This window comes from Cicer arietinum, chromosome 6 (assembly GCF_000331145.2).
Source record: "Cicer arietinum cultivar CDC Frontier isolate Library 1 chromosome 6, Cicar.CDCFrontier_v2.0, whole genome shotgun sequence".
NCBI lineage: Eukaryota > Viridiplantae > Streptophyta > Magnoliopsida > Fabales > Fabaceae > Cicer > Cicer arietinum.
The window spans coordinates 47,083,874-47,096,869 of NC_021165.2; positions in this window are offsets into that span (position 1 = coordinate 47,083,874).

Genomic DNA, 12,996 nt, shown 5'->3' on the forward strand with positions numbered 1-12,996 from the left:
TATATATATATATATATATATATATATATTAAAACTAAACTAAACCTAAATCACTACCCATATATATAACATTAAAATATTAAACCTAAAACGAAATGGAGATGTAGTGGTGTGGTGGCGCCGATTTCCAATAGAAGAAAAGCAACAAGTTCAAGTAAGAAAAAAAAAAGGAAAAAAAAAAAGAAGAGAAAGCTAGATAGAAAGAGTACAAATGTGGGAGAAGGAGAGTGATGACGGAAGACTTCGTGTACAGAGGTGGCATGCAGAGGAGCGTGGTGTTCGGTTAACGAAGGCGCGTGCAGTCAATCGGAGATAGCGATAGTGGTGGTATGAGGTCTGAAAACAGAAGTGGTGGTCTTATACCTACGACAATAAAATTGCTCCATCTTCTTTTTTATGGTTTTTTATTTTTATTTTTGTTGAATATTCTGATTGAATTAGTTTTTGTAATGAGATACAAGAATTGATTTGTCTTTTTATGTGTTACTTTTTAAAAATTTTGCTTTCATGGTGAATTGTATTTGTAGATGTATTGAAAAAACTAAAATTTATTGGGTTTCTAAATTTTTTTCAGAACAATCTCCTTCTCATGTTCTTTTCTATTTTCAACTCCCCTTCCTTTAGTGATTTTTGTTCTCAATTTATAGCCTTAAGTGATGAATCAGAGTGTCTATGAGATAAAATTGAGTTATGGTTTTTGATTGTTTTGGAACAAAAATTTAGCAACTTGAGATAATTAAGAAAATAAGTGGCTAATCTTTTTGATTGAATGTTCAAATGGTGAAAATAATTCTCTTATTAAACTAAAAACAAAAATAAAATATAGGGGCTGTGCTGCAACAAGCTTGCAGCAGGAAACATAAAAGAAGAAGCGAAAATAAATGAGGAAAACAAAAAAACAAAAAGGAGAAAGAAAAGAACGTACAAAAACAAAGCAAGCAAAGTAAAGTTGCATGCATACGTAGGTAGGAGAGCAAACATAGGAAAGCAGACATGCCTAAAGATACATTTCTTTAATTATTATTTTTTTGTTTTATTTACTTATTTTAATTTGATGTTAAACGTAATGTAACAAAATTATATAGACTTAAAATTGGTCAAGATTTAAAATAACGATGTTTTTTTTACTTTATAATGATAAGTGCAAAATATTTAATATACATATTAATTTTTTATTTTATTTTTTTGAATTATTTTCAATTGGTCGGACAAAATTGGAGTACTACATTATTTTTAAAAATTAGACATCTTAAGCTTTCCAGAGATTGGTCAACTTATTAATTTCAACATTTTTTCTATTTAATAAATTCGGTGAAGTTTGTTCTAAAATGCAGAAAAATTGTTAGAAATGATGAAATATTAAAGTGTCCATACTATCTTACTTATATTTTTATACAAGTTGAAAAATGATTTTTATTCTTGAAATATAAGGTTTTGGGCTATGAATTCCTTAAGGATGAGCCTAGTATGTGTGGGAGAACATTGAAGAAAGGCTTGTACAAATAGGGAACCAAGTTGTGAGCCTTCCAATTGTTGGGAGAACAAATTTCAAGTCTTTGCATGCTATTCAATTTAAATCAGTGCTTTAATTTTATGAGATTAAAAGTATTAAGTACATTTTTAAAAGTGTTAGAGTTGTGGCTATGAATTCTTTAAAAGATGAGCCGAGTACAAATTAAGGAAAGTTTGAAACAAAGATTCGTCCGAAAAGGAATCGAGTTGTGAGCCTCCTATTTATAGGGAGAGCAAGTTTCATATTTTTGTGTACTAACTAATGGGTTTTAATTCATTAATATTTTGTTAAGCTTTATGAATTTTAAAGTAGATATTTAATTGTTTTTGAATCCAAAACCAATGCCTTTTAGTGTTTATAAGTTTACGAGTTGAAAGTGTAATTCTCATAAGTACTAAATAAGATGTTGCAATGTGAAGATGCAAACGTATTAGATCAAGGTCATGTGATATGTTTTTAAGTAACTTAAGAAAAACTTCAAGAGGAAAGGGCACCTACTAACATGCAAAAAATGTTATACGTGTTTGGATTGTTTAAGTATTTATCGTTTGATTGTGATGGTGTGTATTCCATAATTGTTGCTTATATGCTTTGATGTCTTACCCCTATATATTTTATGGTACTCACGTGATTTAATTCATATGCAATGTTATATATGTATGTATGAATGTGTATTATTGTAGACTTATTATTTTATGAGAATTTGACATTTTAATCATTATCATTTGAATTTTATTGAGAAATAATGCAACTCTTTAGATATATGTGATATGATACTAATTAGAGTTGGTGAATATGTTCATGTATACATGAACCTTAGTGGTGATTTGTGATTGATACCACAAATTCTTCTGGGAATTTTGCGTTAGTGGTGATCCGTGATGAGTGCCATAATCCATGTAGGGATATGATAATGTTGTTTGGAGAGAACCTCACAATAATTTAGTGGTGATCTGTGATAGATACCATGAACCCTTGTAGTGCATTGTTATTATAAAAGTGTTTATGTGATAACACTTTTCTTGATTGTACTATTTATATGCTATTTTTGTTTGGTGAACCTTGCACATATTTTTGTTTGGGCTGAATGTCACCTTTGATAAGATGGTATTGACATTGGAAGTACATGATTCAGATTAGTAGTCAAGCTCTTTACGCTTGATGTTAGTTTCATGGACAATTTTTTATGTCAGAATTGTTTTGGGGGACTCTTAATTATCAACATAGTTTTCTTTTTGGTTTATCTGTTTGGCATACTTAAATATTGTAATGTGACTTTTGCAAACTGCAATTCTCTACTTTCTTAGGTTGTGCGTAAGAATTTACATTGAAATTCTTCAATTTTATAAAGTGTACATCATATTTTAAAACTTTGGAGATTACTCTGAATGATATTATTGAAATAAAATTTATTTTTTTTTAAAGAAAAAAAATTACTCAGGTATTTTTATAAAAAGAAAAGAATAATTATCTTGAAGCATTTTTGAAATTAGAGTTTAGAACTTCATGGGTAACGCTTTAAAAATTGGAGTGTTATAAATAACACAAACTGTGTCATAATTATGAACATTTACATGCATCGAAAGCAACTATGTTCCTAACGTAAAATAAGGACTAAGACTCTTTTTATGCAAATAAAAAAAATAGGTAAAAAAAATGAAGTACAATTCACATGCTTAATAATAATAATAAGCTATTCTTTCTTCTTTCATCTCATGACCTAAGTTTTATATGATGATATCCACTACAAAGATCAATCTTTGAAAAGATGGTGACACCATGTAGTTGATCTTAAAAATTATCGAGCCTAAGTATCGAATATCAATAATTGATCTCAATCTTGCTGAAAACTCGACTATCAACACAAATTGTCCAACATCCATTATTCTTGGGCACTAAAATGACAGGAACAATACAAGAACTAACATTTTGTGTATTAATCCTTTGTTCAATAGTTCTTCAACTTGATGTTGAATTTCTACATGCTCTTGTGAACTCATCATGTAAGTTGGTCTATTTGAAATGATAGGTCATAGAATAAGGCCAATATCATGTTGGATATCTTGCATAAGTGGCAATCCAAGTGACACGTTTCTAGTACAACAATTGAAAATTCAGTGAGCAATTTTTTAATTTCTACTGGAAGAACAATTGTAGCATTTTACTAGAACATTAAAAGAAAACTCATGGTTTTAACTCCCTCAATTGTCATCTTGAATTGTTCCTTTGTCACCAAAGACACCAATAGTATGAATTTTTTTTTCTTTCATTGATTTCGTGTGGTGGTAATGGAGTTAACTTAACTTTTACTATATCTTTTACAATTGAGCATGTGTTGGCATAACTGTCATATAAGGCTTATGTGGTCTCCCAAGTAAAAGGTGACTTGCATCCATATGAATGACATCACACTATAATTTATCGTTATATTTTGGATCAAAGAAAAAACTCATTGGACAACACTTCATGACTTTCACTTCATTGCCTTTGTTGAGCCACTGTAAGTTTTATGGATGTGGATGATTTTAGGTTGTTAGCTCCAATTTATCCACCAGATAATCACACACCACATTGTAAAAACTTCTACTGTCAATGATAACATTACAAACCTTTCCTACAACAATTAGGTGTGGAAGTCTTAGGCATGGTTCTTCCTTAATTGACATTGTGTTTAGGTCTCTTTTAATCACAAGTGATTTGTTGAAGATTGGCGCTAATTAAGGAGAATCAACAGATTTGTTTTGTACAGTTTTATGACAGCTGTATGTCCATTAAATATAGATTAGTATTAGCTAATTCCTAGCCTTTCCTATCTTATTAGAATTAGCAATTATGAGGAGAATAACTTCCCTAATTCTTAGGCTAGATTAGCGCCCAGCCTTAATCTCCTAGTCTGTATAAATTCTGCTTTGTATTATTGTAAAGATACAGAAAATAAAATAAGAAAGTTCCGCATGGTATCAGAGCTCGATCTGATCCATCCCTAAGAAAACCCTAGCGCCGCCAGCAATGGGTGAACCTTCCGACAAACAGCCAAAGATGGAAACTGGATCATTTCCGACCAGTTCACATGATGGGCTCAGTCATCTCATCACTGGCCATAAATTAAATGGTCAAAACTATACCCAATGGGTAAGATCAGTCAAGATCTTCCTTCAAGGAAAAGGGAGAGAAGACTACATCACAGGAGACACAAAATGTCCCCAAGAAGGAGATGCCACCCTTCAAAAATGGAAACTTGAGAATAGCCAAGTAATGTCATGGCTGCTCAACACCATGACCAACGAAATTGGTGAAAATTTCATGTTCTATGATTCGGCAAAGGAGATATGGGATGCTGTGAAGGAAACATATTCAAATGTGGACAATACCTCTGCCATATTTGAGATAAGAAGCATTCTACACAACCTTCGACAAGGAGAATCTTCTGTTACTGAGTATTTTAATACACTTAGTAGACATTGGCAACAACTAGATGTATATGAAGAAGTCACATGGGACTGTCCAGGGGATAAGAAAAAATTCAAAGAGCTGGTGGAGAAGGACAGAATCTACATGTTCCTATTGGGACTAAACAAGGACCTTGATGAAGTCCGTGGAAGGATCCTTGGAACCAAACCTCTTCCCAAAATTCGGGAAGCCTTTTCAGAAGTAAGGAGAGAAGAGAGCAGGAGGAAACTCATGTTGGGAAATGCCACCTCAACACCTCCCACCGAGAGCTCAGCAATGGCTGCAAGAGGAAACCAAATTCGGCCATTTCAAAAGAAAAATCGTCCCTGGTGTGATCACTGCAAGAAACCAGGCCATACACAAGAAATATGTTGGGTTATACATGGAAAACCCCCAGAAGCCAAGCAATTCAAAAGCAGGGACAGCAGAGGCAACGCAATTTTTAACTACCAAGAAGCTGAGGTAAAATCTACTTCATTTCCATTTAACAAGGAACAAATGGAGGCTTTACAAAAAATCTTCAAACAAACCATGCTCTCTACAGAAAAAGGTGGTACGGCTGTAGTGGCTCAGAGAGGGAATGTCTCACATGCTCTAAATACTAGCATGGGAAAAACAAAGTCATGGATTGTTGACTCAGGGGCTTCAGATCACATGACTGGAAATTTTAATTTGTTTACTAGTTATTCTCCTTATCCATTTAACTGCACTGTCCGAATAGCAGATGGCACACATTCTAAGGTCATGGGTACAGGATCAATTATTTTGTCACCTAATATTACACTAGAATATGTTCTATATGTGCCAAAACTTGATTGCAACTTGCTGTCCATTAGCAAAATCACAAGAGATTTGAAATGTGTTACTAAATTTTCTCCTAACTTGTGTGAATTTCAGATTTTGGAGTCGGGGAAGACGATTGGCAGTGCTAAAGAGTGTGCTGGACTCTACCTACTTCAAGCTGAAGAATTAGAAAGAGGACTCAAGAACCAGTCATATGCAGCAGCTAGTGTTCCAAGTAGTGACAATCCTGTAATGTTATGGCACTATCGATTAGGCCACCCAAATTTCATGTATCTGGAAAAATTATTTCCTTCTTTATTCAATAAAAATCAGAAGCATTTTCAGTGTGAAATTTGTCAATTGTCCAAACATACACGTAGCCAATACCCACCCCAACCCTATAAGCCATCCCAACCTTTCGCCCTAATTCATAGTGATGTATGGGGACCATCACGCATTAAGAATGTTACTGGTTCTAGATGGTTTGTCACGTTCATTGACGATCACACTCGTGTTACCTGGGTATTTTTAATGAAAGAGAAATCAGAAGTAGGAAGGATCTTTGAGGTTTTCCACAACATGGTGCAAACTCAATTTCACAACAAGATCCAAGTGCTTAGAACTGACAATGGTTGTGAGTACTACAATTCGATTCTAAGTTCTTACCTACAAAAAGTTGGCATTGTTCACCAAAGCTCTTGTGTGGACACTCCACAACAAAACGGAGTTGCGGAAAGAAAGAATAGACATATTTTGGAAGTAACTAGATCAATCATGTTAGCCACAAATGTCCCGAACCAGTTTTGGGGGGAAGCTGTCCTTTCGGCAACACACCTTATAAATAGAATGCCTTCCCGGATCCTTAACCTCAAGACCCCCCTCTCCACACTCCAAATCTTCTTCCCAACCAGCAAAATACTCACCTCCATTCCCTTAAAGATTTTTGGATGCTCATCCTTCGTCCACAACCACAACCCACACCGTAGTAAACTTGACCCCAAATCTATCAAGTGCATTTTTCTTGGTTACTCACCTCACCAAAAAGGGTACAGATGTTACTCACCCATCACCAAAAAATTCTACCACACCATGGATGTAACCTTCTTTGAGAACCAACCATACTACCCCAAAGTTGGCATTCAGGGGGAGCAAGTACACACATATCCAATTGAAACTTTAGAATACCAACCTTGGATGTTTGAACAAACAGAAACTGCCCCTATCCCAGCTGAAAGGACAGCAGAACCTGAACCGGTTGTTGTAACAGAAACTGAAGCAGTGGCCGAGGCAGAAAATGGAAAAAACAATGAAATTGGAACAACCCAACATAATCAAACAGAAACTGAAGCAGTGGCCGAGGCAGAAAATGGAAAAAACAATGAAATTGGAACAACCCAACATAATCAAGGTACACACGAAGGAAGTTGGAAAACTTATGAAAGAAGAAGGAGGAAGGAAGTAGAGCCTAGCACAGCTCCACCGCAAAGCCATGAGTCTCACCAGATTCCAGAAAATGAAATCCCTACAGGTAACGTTGTCCCAAACTCTAAACTCCTTGTGAATCTTGACACTGTTGATATTGATATTCCTATTGCTGTAAGAAAAGGGGTGAGAACTTGCACTCAACACCCTATTGAGAATTGTGTTTCCTATGGAAAATTATCACAAAACTACAGATCATTTGTAGCAGCCATTGACAACATAGAAATTCCAAGGAATGTTCAAGAAGCTCTACAGAAACCTGAATGGGCAGCAGCTGTAACTGAAGAAGTCCAAGCACTGGTAAAAAATGGCACATGGGAAATCACCACAATACCTGAAGGGAAGAAACCAGTGGGATGCAAGTGGATCTTTTCGGTTAAACACAATGCTGATGGGAGTATAAACAGGTACAAGGCCCGATTAGTTGCAAAGGGATTTACACAATCATATGGAGTGGACTATGAAGAGACCTTTGCACCTGTGGCAAAACTCAACTCAGTCCGGGTCCTATTATCATTGGCAGCAAATCTAGATTGGCCCCTACACCAATTAGATATAAAGAATGCCTTCCTAAACGGTGAGCTAGAAGAGGAGGTGTATATGCAAATACCTCCCGGGCTTGAATCACATGACACCTCAAACATGGTATGCAAACTCCATAAATCCCTCTATGGCTTGAAATAATCTCCAAGAGCATGGTTTGATAGACTAACAAGAGTTGTCAGGGAAGATGGCTTTGCCCAATGCCAAACAGACCACACTATGTTTGTTAAGCACTCTCCGGAGGGAAGAATAGCCTTATTTATTGTCTATGTTGATGATATTGTTATTACAGGAGATGATCATGATCAAATCAGCCACCTCAAGAGTATCTTAACCGAAGAATTTGAAGTCAAAGATTTGGGCCAACTCAAGTACTTTCTAGGAATGGAAATTGCTCGGACAAGGGATGGTATTTGTGTTTCTCAAAGGAAATACACTTTGGATTTACTCAAAGAAACAGGGATGCTTGGATGCAAAGTTGCCAATACTCCGGTAGAACCCATGAAACAAAGTGAAGAAGAAAGTGTACCTGCTGATAAGGATAGATACCAAAGCTTAGTTGGAAAACTAATCTATCTAACTCACACTAGACCAGATATTGGTTTTGCTGTGAGCTTGGCTAGTCGCTACATGTCCAACCCAACTGAGACTCACATGAAGGCTCTAAATAGAATCCTTCAATACCTAAAGGGTACACCTGGCCGCGGGCTCTATTTCCAGAAGAGCCACAACCAGGGAATTGAAGTTTATACCGACTCAGATTGGGCAGGGAGTTTATCTGACAGGAAATCCACCACAGGCTATTGCACCTTTGTATGGGGAAACTTGGTAACATGGAGAAGTAAGAAACAATCTGTGGTCGCTAGAAGTAGTGCAGAAGCTGAATTCAGAGCTATGGCACAAGGAATTTGTGAAGGGATTTGGCTCAAACGAATGTTGGATGAGATCAAAATTCCTACTAACTACACTATGAGAATACTTTGTGACAACAAGGCAGCTATAAGTATTGCAAAAAACCCGGTTCACCATGATAGAACAAAGCATGTGGAAATAGACAAACACTTCATTAAGGAGAAAATTGATCATGAGATCATAAGTGTTAACCACATCTCATCAAACAGACAAACAGCAGACATTCTAACAAAGGCACTTTCAAGGCACACATACGAAACTATCAGGTCCAATCTGGGTATGATAGATATCTACCACCCAGATTGAGGGGGAGTGTTGAAGATTGGCGCTAATTAAGGAGAATCAACAGATTTGTTTTGTACAGTTTTATGACAGCTGTATGTCCATTAAATATAGATTAGTATTAGCTAATTCCTAGCCTTTCCTATCTTATTAGAATTAGCAATTATGAGGAGAATAACTTCCCTAATTCTTAGGCTAGATTAGCGCCCAGCCTTAATCTCCGAGTCTGTATAAATTCTGCTTTGTATTATTGTAAAGATACAGAAAATAAAATAAGAAAGTTCCGCATGATTCACCATGATCAACAACAGTAAGTTCTTCATCATACAACGGCTCTACCTCCTATTCTTTAGGCTCATTTTGAGCTTATTCTTCTTTTTCAGGCTCTTCATATACTTCTCTTTTGATTATTGTGATGGTTCTTCAAGTTGAACATGTTGAGGCTATATGTCAAAAACCCTAGAATTTGAAGCATTTGGGTGCCTTAGTTTGTGTTTCTTTTAGTGGTTTACAAATAGGTTTACTTGAGGTATAAGGTTGATCACCTTGTATTTTGTAGGTATACAGAGAGTTTTGGAAGAAGGAAAAATTTCAATAAGTATACCTTTTGGGTCAATGGATCTTCACTCGAATGTCTAGACAAATAACATAGTCTAATGACTAGCATTGTTGGAGATAAGCAATATCAGAGTTTAATCCCCCAAAGTAACATGTTGTCTGGTTATCCCTTTCTTGGATGTTGCACTTCATCGTCCATTTCTCAAATTCTCTAGTGAAATTATCTTGATAATAATGTGAAGGCAAAAACTTTCTAATTCATTATTAAATCTTGTTTTTTCCTTCACGTACTCGTTTCTTTCAAAGATTCTCCCACCAAATAGAGGAATGCTTTTTTAATTGGAGAACAATTATCTTCACTTTCTTTTCTTCTAGTATCTCTTTATACTCGAAGATTTGTTCTACAATTTGAAGTCAATCAACAAATTCATTTGGAAGAGGCATTCCTTCAAAATCAAGAATATCTACCATGATGTCATTGTCTCTAAATGATTGTCTTGTCAATGACGGCTGCTCAATGATGATAAATCACTACTAGATTTGTCATCGTCTAATTAAATGTGTTGCACTTTCAACTGTGCTTGTTATGCATTCACAGTTTCTTGTAACCTCTAAAAATTATGAAATCCTAGGAAATATTTGAGGCATAAATATTATTTTGAAATTTTTTGGTGACATGAAACCTATGACATGGCTTCCTTTTACACATGGCACAATGGAAGTAATTGAAAATTGGCATGTGTTGATGATGTGTCAAATGAAGTGGTCGTCTTCAACCTCTAGAACCCATCAGTAGGTCGTGGTGGCACGTAGTGGTTTGACAAGTTTTCCAGCAAGCTTCATGGTGGCAAGTGAAAGCCGTGTTTATGACCAAAACTTTTCATTATTAGGAGTTTGGGCCATTCCAGAAGCAATGATTGCGTTATTTTTACAAAAATGAAAATGACTGCAAAGTAGAGTTTTGAAGGTGGTAGCTTGTTTTCACTTTGAACACCTCCAAAAAACTCAAAAATTTTCGTTGATTCTCTTACTCAAACTAACATCGGATTTGAAACCTTCCTCTAATGCCAAACTTGCTCATAAACCTAAACATAACCCACACTCTCAATATCTAAAAAGAGAAAACTCCATTTTACTTGAAACATGGAGGATAATATGGTTGGAACCAAGTTGGTTTTCCACTTAGATTTTTTATGTTAACAAAAGTAATTTATGAGAACAACAGAAATACTTCATTAAGTATGAAAAAATTGGAAAAAGAAAATCAGAGGAATGTACCAGAGGATACTCACTAGAGGATACCACTAGAGTATATCATCATAGGAAATAAAAAGGTTAGAGGAAACAAAATCAAATCAATCAATGAAATGCACGCTCTGAAAAATAACGTGCATCTGCATTTGAAGGTTATGAAGATTGCCTCTGATGTCTAGGCCTAATGTCTGGGTCTGATAGGGTCTTTATGCGGCTGCCTTTGAAGACTCAACGTTCTTTTGGAAGCTCATAGTATTTCTACATGCTTTGAGGAATAATATTTTTACATGCTCTTACAAACAATATTTCTACATGCTCTGATGAACAATATTTCAACATGTCTCTAATGAACAGTAACTTAAGCATACATCTGAAGTAACTTCACACAATCCTGCCTCTAAAGCTTATGTTTTGCTGACTCTGATGACTACAACACGTTCCAAGAATGTTGCCTCTAAAGCTGCAACAAATTTGAAGATTGCAACACGTTCCAAAGTACTGCCTCTGATAATGAAACAAATGTGAAATTACCCAAACAACTACTTCTTAGTCACACAGTTTGCATCTGAGTATCAAGTAAACAAAGAATACATCATCTGACACCAACAATCAAGTTATACTCTTATGAAGAAAAGTCAATGCCTCTGATGAAAAGTCAACGATTCTTGTCAAAGATAAATTTCACTTAGCCGTATAAATTTTGTTTGAAGGTTCAAGAACACATCCCAATAATTGTTCTCGTCGAAATAAAATCACACATATGAAGGAAGGTTCAAATAAATAATTTCCAAATGCAATATGAAGAAAATACACATCATTTCATTATATATCAATTGCTTAGATTATATTTGAAAATAAAGAATTGGCTAAAGGACATTGTATCAAAACACATCTTCATAATTATTTTTGAAGAAAATCATTGTTGACTAAGTTGGAATGAAGCTACGACTCAAAATTCTCAAAGGACTAAACTAAAGCCCTAATTTCAACTATAAATACTGGATCAAAGTTGAAGAAAAAATACAAGAACAACACAAACACACAAACTCAGAAATCCAAAAAATCAAAGTTCTTAAAAAAAACCTCAAGAGCTCAACTTTATAAGTATTCAGAGTTGAAGGTTTTATGTTATGGAAAAGAACTTGTTCAAAGAAAAATATCCTTAGTGCTTCATTGTTAGAGTAAGAAAATCATTGTAATAAATATGCTTAGTAGAAGCAAAACCAAAATAGTTTTAAACTCATTGTAATCTAGCCCGATAATGGCTTTAGTGTGCCTCAAGCAATTTGTGAATCTCAAGTTGTGTTGAGAAGACTTGGCTTGTAGGGTCAATGTGTTAGTGTGCCTTCAACAATATCAGATTGTCAGATTGTATGGAGAAGACTTGACTAATAGGGCCAAGGTGTTGTGTGCCTTCAACAATCTGGGGTTGTTAGGTTTTGTGGAGAAGACTTGACTGGTAGAGTCAAAGTGTTTTTGTTCCTTAAAAAGTTTGGGGTTGTCAGTCTATTTTGAGGTAAGGTGCTTTGTAATTCAAGTTGTTGAATTAGCTAGTGAATTAAATTGTTGAGACAAAATCTCTCAAATGATTTTAATGATAACATAATTACTTAAAAGATTATGATTGTGGTTAATGATTAATATGTGCTTTTGAGTGTATTCATATAAGAAAATAGGTTATTAATCACTAAGCCAAAAACAAGAAAAATCTGATTCAAATCTAAGGATGGAAAACGGCGAGGATGGCCTCGCTAGCTGATAAATCTTCAAATATGCACAATATGCGTCCTCACCAGAACAAATGCTTTTATTCATTAAAGAAATGCACAACAATGTCAAAGAATGAATAAATAAAAGTATTTGAAATAAAGAAGTTAGAAGACCAAAAGGAAAAGGACAAGAATAGCCAGATCTAAGTCTAGAGAATGACAGACTAGGCTGACGATGGTTCAACAAAGTTGAAAGCAACTCTTCAAGCATGTGCAAAGGCTAAAATCAGACCATTTATTGTGCTTGCATGAATGAATACATGAAGAAGTCAAGTTAAAGAAAGACAACAACAAACAAGCCAAAAATGGAAGATCACATGTGAAAACAGATCTGATCCTCGGACTGGAGGATGGCAGACCTATGAAAGAGGGTAGCTCTCTCTCTTGTCAACATCACCCTCAAAAGTTGAAATCAACCTAGTTCTTAAAGTTTTGAAAAAGGTGTAGCTC